The sequence below is a fragment of the Haliotis rufescens genome, unplaced genomic scaffold, assembly GCF_023055435.1.
Source record: "Haliotis rufescens isolate VD_foot unplaced genomic scaffold, xgHalRufe1.0.p SCAF_63, whole genome shotgun sequence".
In the NCBI taxonomy this organism is placed as follows: Eukaryota; Metazoa; Mollusca; class Gastropoda; order Lepetellida; family Haliotidae; genus Haliotis; species Haliotis rufescens.
In genome coordinates, this window is record NW_025964354.1 from 1,189,827 (window position 1) to 1,210,894 (window position 21,068).

At 38.8% G+C, this 21,068-nt stretch overlaps 1 long non-coding RNA gene across 1 annotated transcript; it reads right to left on the reverse strand.

Annotated features, from left to right (window-relative positions):
• Nucleotides 1-13,578: 13,578 nt before the first annotated feature.
• LOC125375952 lies at nucleotides 13,579-20,577 on the reverse strand. The gene is made up of 4 exons (XR_007218856.1): nucleotides 20,431-20,577; nucleotides 14,865-14,936; nucleotides 14,307-14,379; nucleotides 13,579-13,872 (listed from the first exon to the last, which is right to left on the reverse strand). It is a non-coding gene; the product is annotated as an uncharacterized LOC125375952 (long non-coding RNA).
• Between the last annotated feature and the right edge of the window lie 491 nt (nucleotides 20,578-21,068).

Below are 21,068 nucleotides of genomic sequence, written 5' to 3' on the forward strand. Positions count from 1 at the left end.
TGTCCTGTGTCGACTTGCGCTACTCCCAAACTTCAACGTTAACTTACTGTAGTCGTACTGCTTAGATATTTTTTTTTGAAAGTGGACTCTGGTCGTCATTATCCCATATTTATTTTCCCCTGGTTACAATAGTGCACAGTACCCCATGCGGGTCTTCCAGCCTTGTTGTAATATGAGAGCTGTCAATATGTTATCGTTGTCTGTTTCACTTTGTAAGCAACGGATCACGCCGTCAGGGCACGAGCGTACCGGAACTGGGGCAATCGAGATATTTATTCAGAAGTACACTTCGCTTGATAGGCAAAGCATCGAGTTGTGCTATAAATGTAAACTGATTGATGTTGTATTACGGTTGTAATGAAACCACATTACTGAAACAACTGTATTGCTACACATAGAAACATAGCTATGTTATTGTTGTTGGTTAACGACACGCTCAGCATCATTCCAGTTAGACTATATAATCGAGGCCATACCATCCAGTGAGTGACATCCTGAGCATCGATCTGAGCATTTGAGCTACGATGACATGCGTTAACCACGTCGGCGAACCTGATTCTGTTGGTCGGCTCTTACAACAATCATGGGTTCTTTTTCTAATCCTGATCTTTACGGGAGCTGTCGACCATTATATAAACATATACAATGTACGCATACAAGCATAACACATTCACTGGTCGTGTCACATTTAAATGTATCTTATCAGATAATACTTATATTTAGTCAAATAAGATAAGCACCATTTTCCTTGTTCCTGTTACTATTATTAGTGCTATGAATATCAACTGCACACTTTTAGCATTTCTTTTAAACTAACCGAATATGATTATTTTGTAATATTGATCCATTACATAATTTTAGATCTGACCACGAAATTGCATATAATTTAAATCTTTCACTTTCTTATCTCTGCGCTTGGAACATTTGAAAATGTAATTATTGTAATGACACATGTCAGTAGCACAATGCTAATGCATTACATTTTGTATGCCAGCATTGTGATGAAATATCAGTGCAGCGTTATCTCCGAGGATCTTTAGCTCCAACCTTCACTTAACAGTTTTGGAAGATGAAGTACTGACAATTCGTCTCATATGATCCAGTGCAAACAAAACCCAACATATCTCAAATACTCTTTGTTGCATACATATTATGCCTAATTCTCAGGAAAAGTGCTTCTGCAAATTATTCCCTATCTATTAGAAAAAATGTTCGTGACTTACAGAACGGCTTTCCGTGTTAACATGTGAACTAAGTATGGAGCTTCAATGTTAACTATGAATTCCGTATCCCAACAATGTTCATGGGTGAAGTGATGTTAAGTTTGATAATATAAATTTGAAAACTTGATGATTGGTAGGTAGATAAGCGAACGCGTTTTAAGTTGTCCCACGTATTGCTAAACTATATTCAAGACATTTGCAATATATTACATGTTTGAACACGTGCTCGTCGGCTCATTGAATGTAACCTTGATTAAAACAACTTCTGAGCAAGAGTCTACTAACATTCTTTGAAACCTTGGTAGAATCTCAAAAGTTGCGAAATGTTAACACCAAGGGCTGGAGCTGGTGGAATATTGTTCGACAGAAAGGGAAAGTTGACTATTGGAAAGTTGAAGCCATCTCTCTTGTCATACAGTCTTGTGGAAATTGTTTTGTCACCCTGAATCTTTATGCAGAGATCTAAATATGAATTAGATTATGCGGTCTCACTGGTTTCCTTTATTTCTAGTTCTAGTTTAGGTGAATATATCAGGGAGGATACAGTATGTTATCAAGATCACGTGAACCAATGGGATCTCAATATTCTGACATAGAGGTAGAATAAACAAAACATTGTCCCTTTTGACAAGTCATTTTGAATATTAATTCTAAATTATGATATGGAACTCATGTGTTGCCTTTTTGTGCGATTTCTTTGCAATTGTTGTCATGTATTTCATTCGAGGATCAATTACCTTCCATGTTGGTAAATTAAATCATATGTTTTGGAATAAATTGTTGTGTAAAACTAGATACGCGTTTCTCTGCAGAATTCCATCACTTCACATGTTGGCAGTTTGTTCATATATTCTCAGATGTTCATAGATGTTTGAAGGCTGGACAGCATTTCTATCAAGGGCAACATATTCTCCTCTCGGCTCAGGATGTAGGTAATGACCACCTGAAACAAATGTCAACAAGGCTCTAACCATACATTGGGACAACATGATTTTGAGAATATATTGATTCACTTGAATTAGAATTGAGAATGACCCAAACTTGATAAAGAGTGGACATGCGGAGAATATTCTGTTTTTTGAAATATATGCTTAAACAAGAAACGCAAAACGGATATTTAAGGCCCTAAAAGCAATCTTAGCTGACTGAAGATGAAGAGGTTAAATGTGCTATAGTGTCAGTGACGAATTTCCCGTATCAAAATGATCACAACAAGTATATGCAAACCATTAGTCGAGAAACACGTACGATTTGGAACAACCCACCCGGTGCATTAACAAAAGGTCCATATAGCTGCACGCTTATCATACTAGCATACTTATCTCTTCTATGGGCAGGCCGCTATCGATTCAACGGCGAACATACACGTTAACGACCTTCACCTTGGACTTTTCCCTTGTGACGATAACTGAGATGACTGCAGTCACCAAGTGTTCTCTTCATACTATTTTGGCTCAATACCTTGTACGGTTCCTGATATAAATTTATTTTCCAACCTCACACAAGAGTAGAGTTGAAGAGCAGAGGATGATGTGCATTTACATTATACAATCACGTGTTGCATAAGTTATGTGTCCTGTTCCTTGTTCCAATCATTTGTGAGGTCGAATAAAGATATTTCAAAACAGTATAACACTTACTCATTTATGATGGAGATCTAAAGACTAGAGTTTCAGAGTGAGAGCAAAACTCAACAAGATACCAACAGTACAGTGTCCAGTCCCATCATGTGACTTTGTAACAGAAGACCTTGCCTCTGTTGTGATAGCCTAACACCTAAATGCACATGCAATGGTCCACACCATGACCACGCATTCTAGTAGCTCAGCCAAAGTCGAGAAAATAAAGCGACCAACTACATCCTCTGCTGCCTCAAGCCAGGACTGGCCATCCTTCATCTTTTGGTGGAAAGACTATATTGAGGCTACCAAGGTCACAGGAAAGGATCTTGCTGTGCAGCTATTGATATGCTGTGATGAAACATTGCACATAGATCTAACAATTTCCGCAGGTGGGCTCCTAACAAACAAACCCCAAAAGCAGTATTGAAAGCCATTCAAGTCCTTGCCATCAGAGAGGAGAACACCGTGGTGCCGTGCGTTACGCTTCACAGTATGACCACGGAATGTGATGAAACTGTTCGTTCCTTTGGTGCTAAGCTTTGGGGTCAAGCTGGAGTGTGCAAGTTTGTCATTCCATGCGAGGCTGTCACGATGAGGTAAACTTCATTGAGGCTATTTTGCGGGCTGTGCTAAGACGTGGCCCGAATGACCCCGAAATCTGGTTTGACCTCCCTGGTGACAACAACCAGGCCATGACTCTTGAGCAGGCCTTCCAGTTTGTAGAAGCCAAAGAAGCTGGTAAGCGTTGAGCATCACGACTTTTTTACTCTAAAGGTGCTGAAGCAGTCGGCAGCACTTAACGACTCAACTTCAGCTTTTTACTAATCTCACTGCAAAAGTTATCCGGTAATAATATAAGCAACTGAACTTCGGACCAATCTTCACATTTAAACCAACATCAGCTTCCTTAGTCGTCATGGCTGGCACTGGCTGTCAGAGATGTCCCACACGCATATTCGAAATGGGGTCTTATGAAAATCGATATACTATATTTAATGCATTTCTGTTCAATATGAATTTTAATTTTCTCATTGAATGTATCCTTTTTATGTTGATTTAATTATATTATCTACGTGGCAGGGCCATTTTCCGCTTGATGCAAACGTAAACCCAAAAAGTTTATGACTTTGAACATTTTTAGCTTTACATTCATCAAAGAACAAGGTAATATGGTCTAATTCATCTTTTAAAGAAAATATACCTGCTTCTGTTTTATCTGGGTTGTATTTAGTTAACCAGCGGTTTGCCCAGTTACACAACTTGCTCAGATTTAAATTAAGAGTTGATTCAACAAGTTGATTGTCTTGTGAAGAAAAGCCGAGTGCCGTTTCATCAGCAAAGAGTATTGTTATGCAATCTAATTTATCAGCAATGTCGTAAACAAATACAATGAATAACAAGCATGAAATACTCACATTCCCCGCCAATATGACATATCCGGTTGTGAGCAATGCATTTGCTCCTGTGAACTATGTTCACTGGGCCTTTTTGTAAACGGCCTAATTTCAGCAATGAAGAAAGTTATTACTGGTGTTGTTATTCCATCTGCAGTTTATGATAGAATATGTAACTGAATTTGTGATGAGTAAGGATGAGACATATGGACGAACAACTTCTTTATTACAATTAGGAGCGATGGTTTCGGTGTAGGTTCTAATATAGTTATCAAGCAAGTGAAGTACAGAGTATGGTTGACAAGAATATATAGTGTTTATACAGTTCAGTAGGTTTAAGATCAGTTGCACTGTTGTATTTGTAATGAGTTGTCTTTCTGCATTAAGTTAGTTAGTGAATGCAACAACTGTGTCCATGGCACTTTTGGAGGAACATACACTCAAGCAATGCAGAACTTACGAACAAAAAAGGAATTGTTTTCAATACTGTGAGATGACATTATGTGCCAGGTTCGGTGAAGAAGTATGGTACGGTTTTCAAGATCTGTTCCGGAAACGAGCACTACCGCCCTTTTCAGTCTAAATCAATGGCGTTGCCATGTAAACTCAAATTTTTATTTTTTTTTAAATCCCAAACTATCAAAAGGCAACAGTTCACCACTCGAACTTTCTATTTGCCAAGTTTGGTTAAAAAATATGGTACGGTGTTCAAGATCTGCTCCGGAAACGAAATGTGACGGATGGACGGACGGACGGACGGCACCCATTCCTATGGCGGGGGATAAAAAGGGACCTAACACCGACCCCTGTGGAACACCAGCCTTCAAAATCCTTCGCTCGGATAGAGCCCCGCTTACAAACACTGATTGAGTACGATTGCTTATGTAACTAGACAGCCATTCAAGTAAATTCCCTTTCATACCATTCATTTCTAATTTGTACATAAACCCTCTATGCCAGACACGATCAAATGCTTTTGACACATCGGAAAAAAACATGCAATTCTTTTCTCTATTATCTGAAGATATTCAAATTTGATTATTCAATTCAATTAATTGATGGACAGTGGAATGGCCTTTTTGAAAGCCCGTTATATTTTGTATAACAATTTATTGTCACGAAAGTAGTTATAAAGACGCTGAAATACAACTCTCTCAAACACTTTACCAATACAACTAATGAGTGCTATTGGTCTGTTATTTGTCACAACTGAATGATCTCCTTTCTTATACAATGTCATAACATGCACTCTTTTCCATTCTGTTGGATATGCATTTAAAGCCAATGAATGATTGAACAACATACATAACACAATACTAATGATGTTAACTGTTTTCTTTAATAGGTTGTTACTTATTCTGTCTGGACCAGACAGTTTATAACGCCATATATTTTTTATTTTCATTTTCTGAGAAAGTTAATTTGTCAAAAATAATGTTAGTGTGTTGCTTCAAATATGGTAATTATTCCCGTTTTTCTGTTAGGGTAGATATTGATTGAAAATATTTATTTAATCTCTCTGATGTTATAAATCTGAAAATATAGTGGTACAGTCATCGGTTCCTTGACGACATATTTTAGTAATTTCCAATATGATTGTTTATTTACTATATTTAGTTCCTGAAGAAATGTTTGATGTTAGAATAGAACCTTTGTTTCGAATAACTTTTCATGTTCTTGACTTTATTGCGTTGTTTTGTGTATGCTATAATATTTGTCTCCTTATTAGTCCTTTTTGATTTCTTTCGTAACCTATTACATATGCTATACTCCTATATTAAATGTGAGGGGGCACTGGTGGCCAAGTCGTCTATAGCACCGCGATTCGCTTTGCAGAGTTGCGTCTCTTGGGCACGTCAGAAACCTATGATTGTGGGTTCGAATCCCGGTTCACCCCGATTATGTTTCTAGGTTTGTCAGCGCCATACCCGTGCTCGTGGGTTTCACCGAAGTGGTAAACGCCTGAGACCTGCATCACTTCGGGTTTTCCTCCCACATTAAGCTGACACGCCGTGACATAACTGGAATACTGTTAAAAGTGACATTAAACCAAACTCACTCACTACTCAAATGTGAATCAAACCATGGTTTGTCATTTGGTAGAATAGTGATGGAATACATTGTTTTACAAAATCATTCAATCTTTAATACAACACTTCACACATGTCATCAACATGTGTACATTCATTAATAATACAGACCAATTGATAATGTTTATGAGATCAATTTAACAAAGTATTTTTTGTTATGACATAAAACCTTGTGTTTATGAGCTATCTTGGTGCATAGGTGTGTGTCCATTTCACTTAAGTACCTCTGTGATCAGATGTTGTACTATCGATGTCGATCACACCACTGACCTTTACATCAACATCTTCACTAACAATGATTGGATCTAAAAGTGTGCTAGATTTAGAAGTTACTCCAGTGGGCTTAACAATTACATTCCTTTTTATTTTTCTGTGTAAAATTTCGGTTATGATTAGTTTTCTATTAGATAATTAAATTTCATTTAAATCAGCGAACATCACCATTTTACTAGATATATCCAATGCAACTTCGATAGAATTATCTAACCGACTCCAAAACTGTCTTTTGTTCGGTAAACAGCACATAGCAATAAAGGCTTTTCATCCATGATATAAAACGGCATTACACTGAGCCCTGAGAAGTTTGTCTTTGCTAGGGATACAGTTGAATTTGCAGGCTTTGAGATAACACATGACTGTGTTCGGCCCTGTAAAATGTACATCCAAGTCATCTTGGACCTTCCAACACCAAGAAATATTACAGAAACACGGTCATAGCAGGGAGGATGATCACTAAAACGTGTTGTTTTAGGAATCAAAGGCAGTCACTGTCAGTGAAATTGAGGAGGGTGTACGAATATTTGACAAATCCATGCCTTGCTACTGAATGGTCAAAATGTGGAATTGGATTTTGGCTATTCCAAAATCATTTCAAATGCCCTGAGACAATCCCTTTCTGTTGTCGCGATGGTTCGAAAACCACTGTCGTTGGCAGTCGATTCACCAATACAGCAGAATCCCGCTATGCCCCTGTTGAATGATAGGCATTGGCAGTGGCTGATGCACAGGATGGGTACTTTGTTCTCGGCTGTACCGATCTCACTGTTTCGGTCGACCACAAACCACTTCTCAAGCTGTTTGGCGACCGACTCCTTGAACATATCTCCAATACTAGACTCTGAAACCCTTAGCAAGAAACATTGCACTACAAATTCCAGATGGTTCATGTTCTAGGTGCAAAACACCACGCTGCTGATGCTGTGTCCACCCATCCAACTGGCCACCCTGTGTAAATGGTGTTAATAGATGATGTCGCAGCGATCTGCCAGGATGAAGTCTTGCTTGAGCTCCATAAACCATATGACACATGGAGAGGAAGCTTTGAGAAACCGACATATATGAGGATGGCTGAACCGCTTACTTAGCACACCAAACAGCTGCCACCCCTTATTGTTGGGAATCTCGTTTGAATCCAATATCAAAACGGTCCTCACTCACTGAAATGGGAAAAAACCTGGATGTGCGATAGAAGTTCGCCAATTCGACCAGTATGTTGTAGGTGTGAACGGCTCAGGCAGAGTGACTCTAAGCAACAGGAAATTCCTCTGCAAATACCTGTATATCAACCCACACCAACAGTCACAGTTGCTGATCATTTGCCAGGCAATTTTCATTCAACATCACCATCTGATCTCAATGGTACACAATACCGTGCTTTCTTGCAGAAGGCCTCATTCAGGCCCAGCAATGACAGTCGTGCCACCAACGACAACTGTGAGTCCCTCAGACCTGTCATCGGCACTACCCAGCTTTCAACACCAGAGTGTCGCTCGCAACGACACCAAATATACAAATACTACAACACCCATGTCCACGACCTTGAACCCAGACATTCTACTCGGAGAAGGATTAAATCCTCGTGGCTTAGTTACTATATTCATGCTATTTTAGTGGAATCACCCCTGGACAGTATGACTGTAAACCTGATAAAGATTATTAGACATACATGCGTTACATGACATTCGTGTCATCCTTCCCTTCCAATGATATGGTGGATTGAAACATTCATAATATATGACATCAACACACTTGAAAACATTTCAGTTCATTTTAACACTCAGTCAAGATTTGACTTATTTAGTTCTTGTCATACCTTTTGCAAGATCCACACTGACTTGGGTAGGGAAAGAGGATTATGTACATTTACACATGTTTCCTGTTCTATGTCCCAGATCGCCATCATATATCTGATCTTAAAGTGACACGCCGATGCCTGACACAACTAGTTTAAAGTGACACGTCTGACCATCTGTTTGCTAGCCTCAACTCGCCAAGGTAACAATCATGTTGATACAATTGATATTCTGAGTAGAAAATTGAATTTTGTGTCTAAATTTATTTTTCAATATCATTAGGAAGACGGGCAGTATTGTCAATATTAGCATGATAACTCTACATGCAATTTAAATGTGAAACTAGTGTCATGCAATCGAGTGAACCTACCCATCACAACTGCCTCTGTGGATGTCCCTGTTGTGACTGTAGTGTCATGTAATTCCAGGCTGCCACCTAGAGTAGTGGGGATGTACACAGGATTAATACGCAGTCCTGGTCTTTGTTGAGCATTACCAGAAGCAGATCCTCCCGAGCCGACTACAACATTGTCCTCAGTCTGGTGCACAGTTTCGCCAGAAAAGGGATACACGGCCGACACCCTCCGTTTTCCATTCACAGTTTCACCCACGTTATCACATGTATGTGTGTCTTCTGACCCTGTCACCTGTTTTAACCAACAACAAAACAAACCATAAAATGGTCCATGCACAACGTAGCTTAGCCCCTCTACATTGACTATGTGTAAAATAATTGTATGTTATAGTTTGTGTATATATATATATATATACTAAACCGCAAAAGAAACGTCACACCAAGTAACATTGCATGAAAAGTTGTCATTTAAATATCTGCGTAACCTGTTATAATGTTACGCAGATATTGCTTGCAGGGTACCATCAAACACTGAATGTGAAAACTTTATCATACCAATACGCTTTAAGTATACGTCCAAAATAAAACTAGTATGTAAGCATGAGGGTATAACATGCAATGAATAACTACTAGTTTCAGAATAAATGGCACAAGCTAAGTTACATATGGTTTAGGTCAGGATTGTAATACATGCAATGCATGTTTGTACCTTGATTAGTAAAACCATGCTCTTATTTCTGATAAATTGACGGACATATGCACAGAGTGATGCCTGTGAATAGCATTACGAATTCCCAAGTTAATACTCTGTACCTAATGCATGTACCTGACAAGATGGAACAATTGATTTCTCGATAATTAATACACCTAAAGTCAATCAATTTAAAAACAAAAGAAACACGACAAGAAATTATGAAAACAGAATAAAATAATGTATGATAATTCATGTCATGATGCACTGTACACATCTCATTGCTACGGCTTGTATTATCTTCAGGGTGTATATGTTGTACATTTACACCTAGGTTGTTCCCAGGCTTGTCTGTGGATGTTGCAGCTATATATATATTCATCGGATTTATTTTTCATCATCGAACTTGATCTGTTTTCAGGATTATTGAAGAAGTCCTGAGTACAGGCATAACATCCATGATAGTTATGTTATGATATCCATTTTGAACAGTTAGTGGTCGTTGCACATCATTCACCTCAACAGTAGCATAAGCTGCACTTCCGGGTTCCCCAACAGTTATATACGGAGGGGAACAAGGCGTAACTGATGATTGGGGTTTATTTGACATACCTGTTTTTTGTTGAATACAAAGACGACAATGACACTGATGACGGTGACGATGACAATGACCGTAACAACTGCAGCAATTATAATTGGACTGTTTAGTCCACCGCTCTCCTTGGTACCAGCTGTTTTGGTTTCTGCAAGGTAATGTATCATACGTGTCCATCTTGATACTTGTTACCGATTGAGTGAGGTAAGTTTCAATGATGTTAAAGTTACATATAATGTTATATGTATTTCCATTCTTCACAGACAAAAGATTAATGTCACTTTGCATGAATATACCATTGTATTAATGTTATTGTTAATAAAAATAAGCACATCTAATATAACGTGCTGTGCACCTGTTAAAAGACACAATCACTGAGATAGTCGCCGCATATTTGGAGCAGTGCCAGCCTCACTGCTGTCTACAGTTAATCGAAAAAAATACAGTGGCATAAACGTGCTTCTGTTGGGAGTTAAAGGTACATGCATAAGTGTATATTTGAAAGAAATAGATATTGTATAACAATACTGGAACTAATATCGACAATACCCTTTCCATACTCATAAGCGTCCATAGATCGATTGCGGCTATGTCACAAACATGTGTTTATGAATCGCAAATAAATAGTGATGATACCATGTGCTCCTGAATCATAATCAGAGAACATCTAGACGTAATAGCCATTCATATCTCAGCCTCCTCGACAATAAAGAGATACTTACTCTCAAGGAGTTTCGTTATGCCATCGCATGTCAGATTCCAGTGTTTGTGTTGACAGTTGAATATCAGCCTTACACCACCCAAGTGTGTTTCGGTCACATTGAAGGTTTGTGCTGCACGATCAAAACCAGCCTTGGCATGACTGACATCCAGTAATTGTTGGACATTCCCTGTCTGTAGAGTGAAGTTGGATGCTACAGGACAGTTGTAGCCAATAATGTCAACTAAGAGTATCAGGTCTTCATACAGGGCAAGTCTGTCAGTGTGCTTGTCACCTGATATGCTGCAGGTTGGAGTCTCTGAAACAGATGTAGCCACCTGTCAAATAGTGGAGAGATAAATATAAGACATGAATACGTTGTTATATTCTATTCATGAGCTACAGGACAATGAGGACAATTTCACAATAGCTGTTGTTAATATAAAGACGGTATTCACGTTTATGAAGAAGACACGTCTTGATATTAACTGACTTCAAGGTATCTTGAAAAGGCATCATCAATTCGTTACATTGTGTTTTTAAATCATGTAAACTACTTACTGAGTTCCGACACGCCATCGCAAGTTGTATTCCACTGTTTGGTGTGACAGCTGAATATCAAGCCTACAATTCCAAGGTGGGATTTCGTCACATTGAGGGTCACTGCAGTAATGTTGTCAGTGACATTAGCTACATGTTCAGCTCCCAGCAGTAGTGTCGACACGTTCCCAGTCTGGAAGGAGAAGTAAAAAGCTGCAGAACAGAAGTAGCCCCGTATGTCCACTGTGAGTGTCAGCTCCTGATACTGGGCAAGTACATCAGTGTCCTCCTTACTGGTGATGTTGCACGTTGGTGTCTCTAAAACAATAAAATATTCTTTAAAATAAAGTCGATTTTCATACAAGGATATCGTACTATAAACCGAAATGGTTCACTGAAAACGGTTTGAGCGATATAATTCTAATTGCAATCATTGCGTTGCCAAATGTTGGATGCTCTGTTTGATTTCGATGAGTGGTATTAGCATGTTTTGAAGTAGTTATTGCCATTATTCCTTTGGGCGTTGGACAGCAACAGCAACGATTCCAAACAAAAGGCAATGAACTGATCGATATAATATCCGATTAGCTCTGTCAGAAAATACAAATGTCCATAATGACATGACACTTTTTAATAGTTATACCCAGTGCAGAAAGAACAATATCAATGATTCGCCGATGATACCATCTACGACTGTCATCACAAACAGTAACATGCATTGTTGTATGACAGAATTAAGTTTATATCAACAAGATAATAGTAATATTCGAAATGCGGATAGTCAATATGTACTAATACTTAATTAAATAAACACAATAGTTAATTGAAATATTTCTTTTCTGAAAATATTTCAAGTCTGTATTTAAGATCATACAGAATATTTATATCTAATGAACTGCAATAAATGCAGTGTGATGCCATATTTGAAATGTACTGATCTGTGTATATGGGGTGGGGAATATTTTAGTGTGTTTTTGATCACTGATCTAATACGGTATGTACTAACGGATAAACGTAACTGTGCTTTAGATAAAAATCAATGAAGGAACATTTTTTTCCACGTAAAATACTTCTTCTCGCAATAGATATATATGAAGACATTACTGACCTCAGTTACAATTTGTATCTGCAAGTTTTTGTACGGCGCTCCATTTATATGTTTGTGTGTTTGGTTGTGGTGCTTGAATGTGAGCAAAATGATTGTTTAGCTATCAGGTGCTAATTAAAGCTATTTTCGTTAACATTTTATAACACTTATGCAATACCACAGCTTGCAAAACATCAACGCCTACATCCAGGTCAAAGTCAAGCACTCGTCGACTGGTGGGCAGCATATGAGGCAAGACAAGACTGGAACAGTATACCGTCGACTGATTTCTAGGTTTCATCTTGGCCGCTCTGATGGGCGTGCAGGGGTCTATAGGCAGGCGTCAAAGAGAACGTTTTAGGGGCATCAGTTTTCGAGTGTAAGTGTAATGGGGCTTCACAGCTCATGGGAGAACTCATTATTTTTAATGGCAATTTGAATGGCGTATGCTCCCGGAGTGAAATCGCTCAAGATGATGTTCTACCCTATGTGCACATGCTGCGATGTAACGTCTAACTGCAGCAGAAAATGCCCGCCCACAGGTTGCACGTATTGTAACATACCTTTTGAGGCAGCTGTACTGCTATGTTAAGTTAATTCCGCTCGGCCAAACTTTGAAGTATTCAATTTCACCACAAAGAGGGGATATTAAGGTATATGGCCTGTATCACTAATGAGAAGATAATATGCTATATACAGTACTTACTGAACTGTTTTCTGACAGATGTGCTTGAAGTTACATACAAACATGTAAAAAGGTAGACATGTCTATTACACAATACTTATTCATCAGTAAATTTTGAATGTTTTCCTCTAGAAAGGTTGATTTTCAACCTTAAATCAGTACTGTAGAAGGCATAGTTTAATCCAATGACTAACAACAAGATATAACTCAAAATCCGATTACAATGCATATATGACTGATCTTCGCTAGTTGCAATAATTCAAGTTTATCACATTACCCAGTTGAAGAACCTACTTTGTCGAATGTATCATTAATTTAAACAGTGAAAGTGAAATACTATAAAAAACAGACTAAAATTCAAAATATTTATCCAAGATATTGCTGCAGATGTTGGATAATGAAGGATTGTATTGTCATACTGGATATATACATATTACATGTAGTATTTTTAATCAAGACATTTTTATCCATAATCGAGCTTTCGTATTTCAAGAAGTCAACATCAGCATTGAACTTACTTGTAACGACAACATCGCAGGATGCAAGAGGACCATTTGGAATATCAGCACATGTCCACTGTCCTGCGTGATGTGGTTCCACGGTCAGTATACGGAGGCTACTGTGGGTTTGGTTGATGATACTTGCATTATATGCTTCTATAGGTGTACACAACCGTAATGATGCTATACACTGTGGACCAGGAGTTGAACGTGGACCAGTGTATTGAAGAGCGGTGTAAGGTGTCGACGTTGAACAATTCATCAGAGCAGAGTCCTCGATGTAGGATACGTCAGGGCAGGTAAACGTTGCTGTGGTATCTGCAACAGAAGGATGAGTTGCCGAATGTCATACTTGTCCCACACCACATCGCATAATATATGTATATTTTTACATTATTACATTGTACAAAACAGCCGTGACAAATATATGTATATTATGTTGTTCACAAGGAGGTGATAAACACACCGTGCTTTCAGTGAAGAGGCAAGTTACATGTACATTTAACAACACTAGATTTATATTTTATTTGTTAAATTTATCCACTTTTTTTCTGTAAATACTAGCCTCCGCGATGATACTTTCGTTCCATAGGATGTTTCAATCAGAGGTTAGTATATTGATTTGATACCTCTGGTTGAGGGATCAGAATTATGTTTCCGAGGCTCATTAATGACTTAAATTCATGGACATGATAAAGTCTACGAATATATTTTATCTTAAATATGAATTTCAGAAGCACTGAGAAACTCACAGTAGTTCGAACTCGTGCTGCTCATGATAATAAAGAGGACATTTAAGGTTCCTATGCCAACCGACTGTTTCATCTGTCAACAAAGGCAATAACAAAATAATATTATTCAGTAAAGGCATTTGTATATCATGTTACGTTCTTATGCTGAGTATATGTGTGTGCTATATTTGTGTGAAAAGAGAACATACCTTTGCCACGCAAACATTGCTCCGAATGATGTCTTTGTGATCCCGTTACATGTCATGTATTTGATGTGCCACTGAATCAGCTGGTCATGTCAGTTTAGGTCTATGTGACATTTGACAATAGTTTTGCTGAATCAGCTGATTAGCAAAAAGGAAATCATCATCTCATACGGTGGCGATTAAAAATCGAAGAAAGTGAATCTTGGTTTATGTCTTATTTGCCAATAGTTGTGTTTAACTAAGAAGGGTAAGAGACGTATACATAGGCCATGCTTATTTCATATTTTCTTGAAACCAACAAGTGTTGCTGATATTCGAATCCTCGTAAACGGTAACTTATTCTTAAGCAGAGGACTAAAAAGGGTTTACTCACAGTTAGTCGTGTCTTTTCACAGATGACAGATCACCACATCTTGTCTTGTGCTACGACTACCATCAGTCGATACTGTGACGGAAATAATAAAGCAAACGCTGTAGATAGGAACGCTGTGCTTAACAATGTGCTTTTGATAAACCTGAATCAAAGGGTTTTACACATATGCACTATAAACACTAAATATCTTAGTATTATCAGTTTACGACGAGAAACACATTCAGACATTATTATTACAAGTCTAACCTGTTAGGTGTAAATGATCAAAGCTATACATGCCAGCTGAGATGATATGATCCAACGATAACGCTTTCAAAATTGTGTCATGAAAACGCTGCACTTAACTGTTACCAGCAAAATGAACCACGTTACGTATGCTAATCAGGTTATACACTCGTAAAGTGATTCGGAGTGAGTTATTTTCTCTCAGGGAGGTGAGCTGTGCATGTCCGTCAACAACAAACCATGTTTGAGCAGTGTTGCAAAATGATGACGGATGTCACTGATTATTATCATAGGGAGATAATCGTGATGACAGATTTACGCTCTATGTGACTGAACCAACTAGACCAATTTTGAAAGGAAGTCATATGCGAATAATTACATTCCACAATAATCAAAAGATACACAATCGGGACGCACTCGGGTATCTGTTGAAAGACTAAGTTCGTGTACCTACTTTCTCCAATTGAAATACATATGGATTGCTACCCAACTTTATATTTTAGCAAACATCACAAAACGATTTTGTGAACTCGTGTATCATGATTAATTCGCCATCAATATTGGATCTACACTTAAAAACACGTACATCAAGGATGTGTAAAAAAACAAACATATATATAGGGTTGAATTAAAAAAAAGTGGTAATTTTCTCATGCTTCAGATGCATGGTAATTCTGTTTGAAGCATCTGAAGCTAAGAATTGACATGGTTAGTTGTGTCAATATACAAGACGGTGTGCTCCAGCAGTTCAACGCTCGACCCCATACAGCACGGATCACAACAGCCTTTCTACACAACAAACGACGTCGATGTTCTCCCCTGGACCTCCAGATCCCCGGATTTGAACCTGATAGAGCACCTGTGCGATGGATTGGATAGACGGTAACGCCGATGTCAACCCCAACCCCGTACATTGCAGCAGATGGCTTTTGCGTTGCAGGCCGAGTGGGTTGCCATTCGCCAGGATGTGATTCGCGTACTCGTCTCTTCCATGGGCAGGAGACGTCAGGCCGCTATCGTTTCCAACAGGTGACATACGCGTTATTGAATGCAGCTGACCTTCACCAGATGACTACAATCACCAAATATTCATTTTGACTCAATACCGTGAACGGTTCCTCGTAAAAATGCATTTTTCTACCTAACACAAGTTTGGCTTTGCGTATCTTTCTGTGAAGAGTATACTTGTGTTGGTCATGTAAAGTGGGTCACTTGTATGCTGTTAAACTATCGAGTCAGTATTATACTTGTGTTGGTTATATCATTGAATACATATGCAATAGTGCCCAGTTCACACGTGTGGGAACACCTGTAACAGGCATGTGGTACGCGCGTGTCACTCGTGAATTTAATAAAATGAATAATGAGATCATAACGAGCGGTCATTGATCTGTGTTGATCAAACCATCAACACAAGGTGGGTCCGTCTTAATTAGTGTGGGGCACGGGTGGCCCAGTCGTCTAAGGCGCAGCGATTCGCTGTGCAGAGTTGCGTCCCTTGGGCACGCCAGAAACCTATGATTGTGGGTTTGAATACCCGTTCGCCCCGATTATGTTTCTAGGTTTGTCAGCACCATACCCGTGCTCGTGGGTTTCGCCGAAGTGGTAAACGTCTGCGACCTGCATCACTTCGGGCTTTCCTCCCACATTAAGCTGACATGCCGTGATATGACTGTTAAAGGTGGCGTAAAACCCAACTCACTCAATCACTCACTCACTTAATTAGTGTTCTGCTGCACGAATAATTCCACCAGGATCCAGCCAACAGAAGACAGTAGTTAATTATGGCTTGATTTTGTAAGAAGAACTGCGGATCTTGGATGCTTTCTACTGCTAAGTGACTTTGAACAATTTCTTATTAGTTTTGGTTTCGTAATGGCAGAAAATGTCTATAAATTAGATATAGACATCGGTATTTTCAATCTGTGTTCAACAGTGTAAGATGCATTTTTTCTGTTCAAATTTGTCGTTTTATAGTAGCTTGTTCTGTCCAAACAATGTACAGTCGCATATTTGTTGTTGTTGTTGTCGTTCTTGTTTAATACCGCGATCAGCAATATTCCAGCTATGTGACGGCGGTCTGTAAATAATGGAGTCTGGACCAGACAATCCAGTGATTGACTTCATGAACATCGATACACGCCATTTGGAAACGATGACATGCATCAACCAAGTCAGCGAGCCTGACCACACGATCCCGTTAGTCGCCTCTTACGACAAGCATAGTCGCCTTTTACGGCAAGCATGGGTTGCTGGAAACCTGTTCTATCCCGGATCTTCACGGGTCGTTAAGCTGAGTGTGTAATAATGTCAACACTCTGTTTCTTCGAATACGACATGGGTCTATATCTGAAAAGTGGGTCGGATTTAGGCGAGTATAATTTCTGTTTTATTGCCACAAATAAGAGAACATAATAAGTCAGTGAATGAAAAAATATCATTAATAGAAATCAGTCAAGTGTTAATCGAATGTTTTCAATCAAACCAACCCAGCTAAACTTAAATTCTTGATAATTAGATTGCAGAGGCGACAATAAGATACGAGATACTTTTAAAGCTAAAACGATGAAGAACATTGGTTCACTGCTGGTGTTTCTTATGAACCAAAGGTGCGACAATGCAAATTGGCATCTATCTCAACCTTGATTTGCTGTAAGACGTTGTGCTCATAAATATTATTATTAGTAATAGTAGTAGTAATAGTATTGTTGTTGTTATTGTTATGAAGGTTTGACTTAGTGATAGTCAGATTGTTTCAGTGGGGATTACACAGGTAAATTTCTGCTTAAAATATGCTCAAAGTATACAATAGCCACCTCACCCTAAGGATTACAGTCATCCTAGGTTCCAGTCTACTCGTAAAGCGTCTTGGTCACAATACCATATGCATCTTTTTCATTATCTGATCCTGTACCCCATGCATGGCTACCACTCAGGACACCTGGTCCTGCGTCAACTTGCTCAAAGCGCTACGATGATAGTAATCCTCATACTTTAACATTAACTTACTCTAGTCGTAGCGCTAAAATTGCTTTTTGAAAGTGGACTCTGGTCGTCTCTATCCCTTGTTTGTCTCCCCTGGTGATTACAGGTTACAAGGCCTGTTGTATGAGCTGACAATATATAATCATTTTCTGTTTCCCCGTTTGAGCAACGCCCAAACCGCCAGGGTGCGAGGTTGCAGGATATTAATGCAATTGAGATATATATTCAGAAGAACGCGTCGTTTGATTGACAAAGCATCTAGTTATGCTATAGCATGTAAACTGATTGATGTTATGATATGGTTGCAACATAACCTTACTGAAACAACAGTACTTCCACACATAGAAACATAGATATTGTTGTTGGTTAACACCAAACTCAGCAATATTCCAGCTAGATAATCGACACAAGACCATCCAGTGAGTGACATCATGAGTATCGATCCGCTCATTTTAGGTACGATAATACGCGTTAACCAAGCCAGCGAATCTGATTCCGTTGGTCGGCTCTTACAACAATCATGGGTTCTTTTTCTAATCCTGATCTTCGCGGGGGCTGACGACCATTATCAGCAAATACACGTAGCACAGTGCTATTGCATTACTTTATGGTATGCAAAGCATTGTGATGCAATTTCAGTGAAGCTATATCTCCGGGGATATTTAGCTTCGACACTCACGTAATATATCCTGTGGAAAACAGTTTTGGTTGATAAAATACTGTTGACATGACGTCATGTCGTTACAAAGTTCTTTCACCACTCTGTTAAAGGGTAATAACTTAGGTTAGTCTATTAAATAGTAATTTTGAGTCTTGGTGTCGATTTAGGTTTCGAGTTCCATCAGAGGATAACACTAGTTTGGACGCTGGCTACCATTTTATGGTCTGTTTCTATTGTGTGCTATGTTTTGACTTAAGTATATATTGTCATAACCTGACAGTAGGACAGACCTAGGTGAAAAATTGAGATATGTTGTTTTTTTTCAAAGATGTATTCAACAATTAAACAACCCGTCCCATATGAACCCTTGCAAACGATAATATATACAAAAGCAAAAACAGCAAATCCTAACTACCCGTTGTTGCACAAACACGCCTATCAAATTATCACCTATTTGAAAGAAAAACTGACACAACGGCTTTCCTTATCAACATATGAACTTAATCTGGAGCTTCAGTGCTATTATAACTATGAATTCCGTATCACAACAATGTTTTTATGTATATATGCGGTAATGTTTATTATTGATACAGAAATGTGTTAATATGCTGCGTTTATTTCCTTTTCGCTGGCACAACACCTGGCGGCATGTAGAAAATGAGTGGGTAGGAGTGGTTTAACACCGCAAACCTGGCAATATTCAAGCAGGATCAAAGCGAGAGACACAGGTAAATAGCTTGACAGATAATTCCCATGATGGGAATCGATCCCGGATCTCTGACAAGACGAGTAAACTCTCTAACCACTTGGCTACCCAACAACATTTTGACAACCAGTTGGCATTTATAACCATCTCCGATCTTTGTGATTTGAAGCTTACACACACATAAACCTTATCAATACTTGGACGTGCTGGTTGAGCAGCACTGATTTCGGGTTAACATTAAATCAATTTAATATGGCAGCATTGAAGCAGTTTTACCTGTCCCTTTTCCCCCTTAATGTCGAGCAACAGGCAGAATAAGAACAATTACCATATTTTAGCGGGGTTTGTTTGTATGACGCGACCGGGAACCGAACCAGATGCTCTGACCACTAAACCTCGGATGCGGCCAAAGACGTAAACAAATGCATAAGAAGAAATAGGGACATCTTATGTATAGGTTCGAAGCCTGAAGTTGACATCCTGCAACCAATGGGGTTAATATAACCTGTGTACATCCCGTCACCCTGTACAGATCAACTATACAAACGAGTTCAGATAACGTGATTTGGGCAGATGCTATGGAAACAGTGGAAAATGAATTGATACGAGTCTGGTATACTGCTTGATTCCTGATTCATCACTTTTTTACATTTCTCAATTGCTATTTATTTTTATTCCAGACTATAGCATCACATTTGCATCAATTCACATATATAAACATGTATCACACATTAAAATCGTGAAATGATCTCAACAAATGTGTTGAACGGATATATGTCCAGCTGTTCTCATATCTAAATAGTGGCGGTCGTTTTTAAATTGTCAGTCTCACCTTTGCCTCGTACAAAATTGATTATTTACATGCTCTCATTATACACGGTAGCTGAAACATTGCTGGAAATATTCACTTACTTGCTCACCCACGAAATAAGAATGAAGAATTGTATCCATGGGTGGAGATGAAGTAGGAGAAAGTTAGTCCATCTTACCCATGTGATGCTCTCCATGGAAAGTACACTGCTTTACAGTAAGAAGTGTCACATCACCTTGTTATTCCTCTTAACAAACCAACCCTTCAGTTGCAAAACCTTGCTGTCAGTCTTGAGTTCTAATGTCGAAAACTGTTGAAGAAAACAACCTTGAATCTGTCAAACTAGCGTTTTCTTCTCTTATCAAAGGGAAGTCATGCGAGTTACCAGTTTTCCTCTCTATATTGAAAGGTGAGTGAGTTAATGTCAAACGGTGAAAGAGTCAAATACTTCCTCTTTCAAGTATTAATGCCACAGTCACGAGCAGTCATTTATTTTCTGAAAAGCGGAAGGTAGGAAACTCATCGGACAATTGCATACATTTAAAAAAATGAATATAGACCAGGCAATCGAGTGATCCACGCCATCGGAGTACGATGACACGCAATCAACCAAGTAACTGAGCCTGGCCATCCGATCTATTTAGTCGCCTCGTAAAGCAGCATTGGTTGCTGGGACGTATTCTAACCCCGAATCCCCCTCGGGGGTAATGTGGCAATTGACACAACAGGTGATAGAAACCAAAGAGGCAAGACTGTAAATACGGAGAAACTTCATGTTGATACAGAGTAGTTTAGAGTTATAAGTATCCTTGTGTA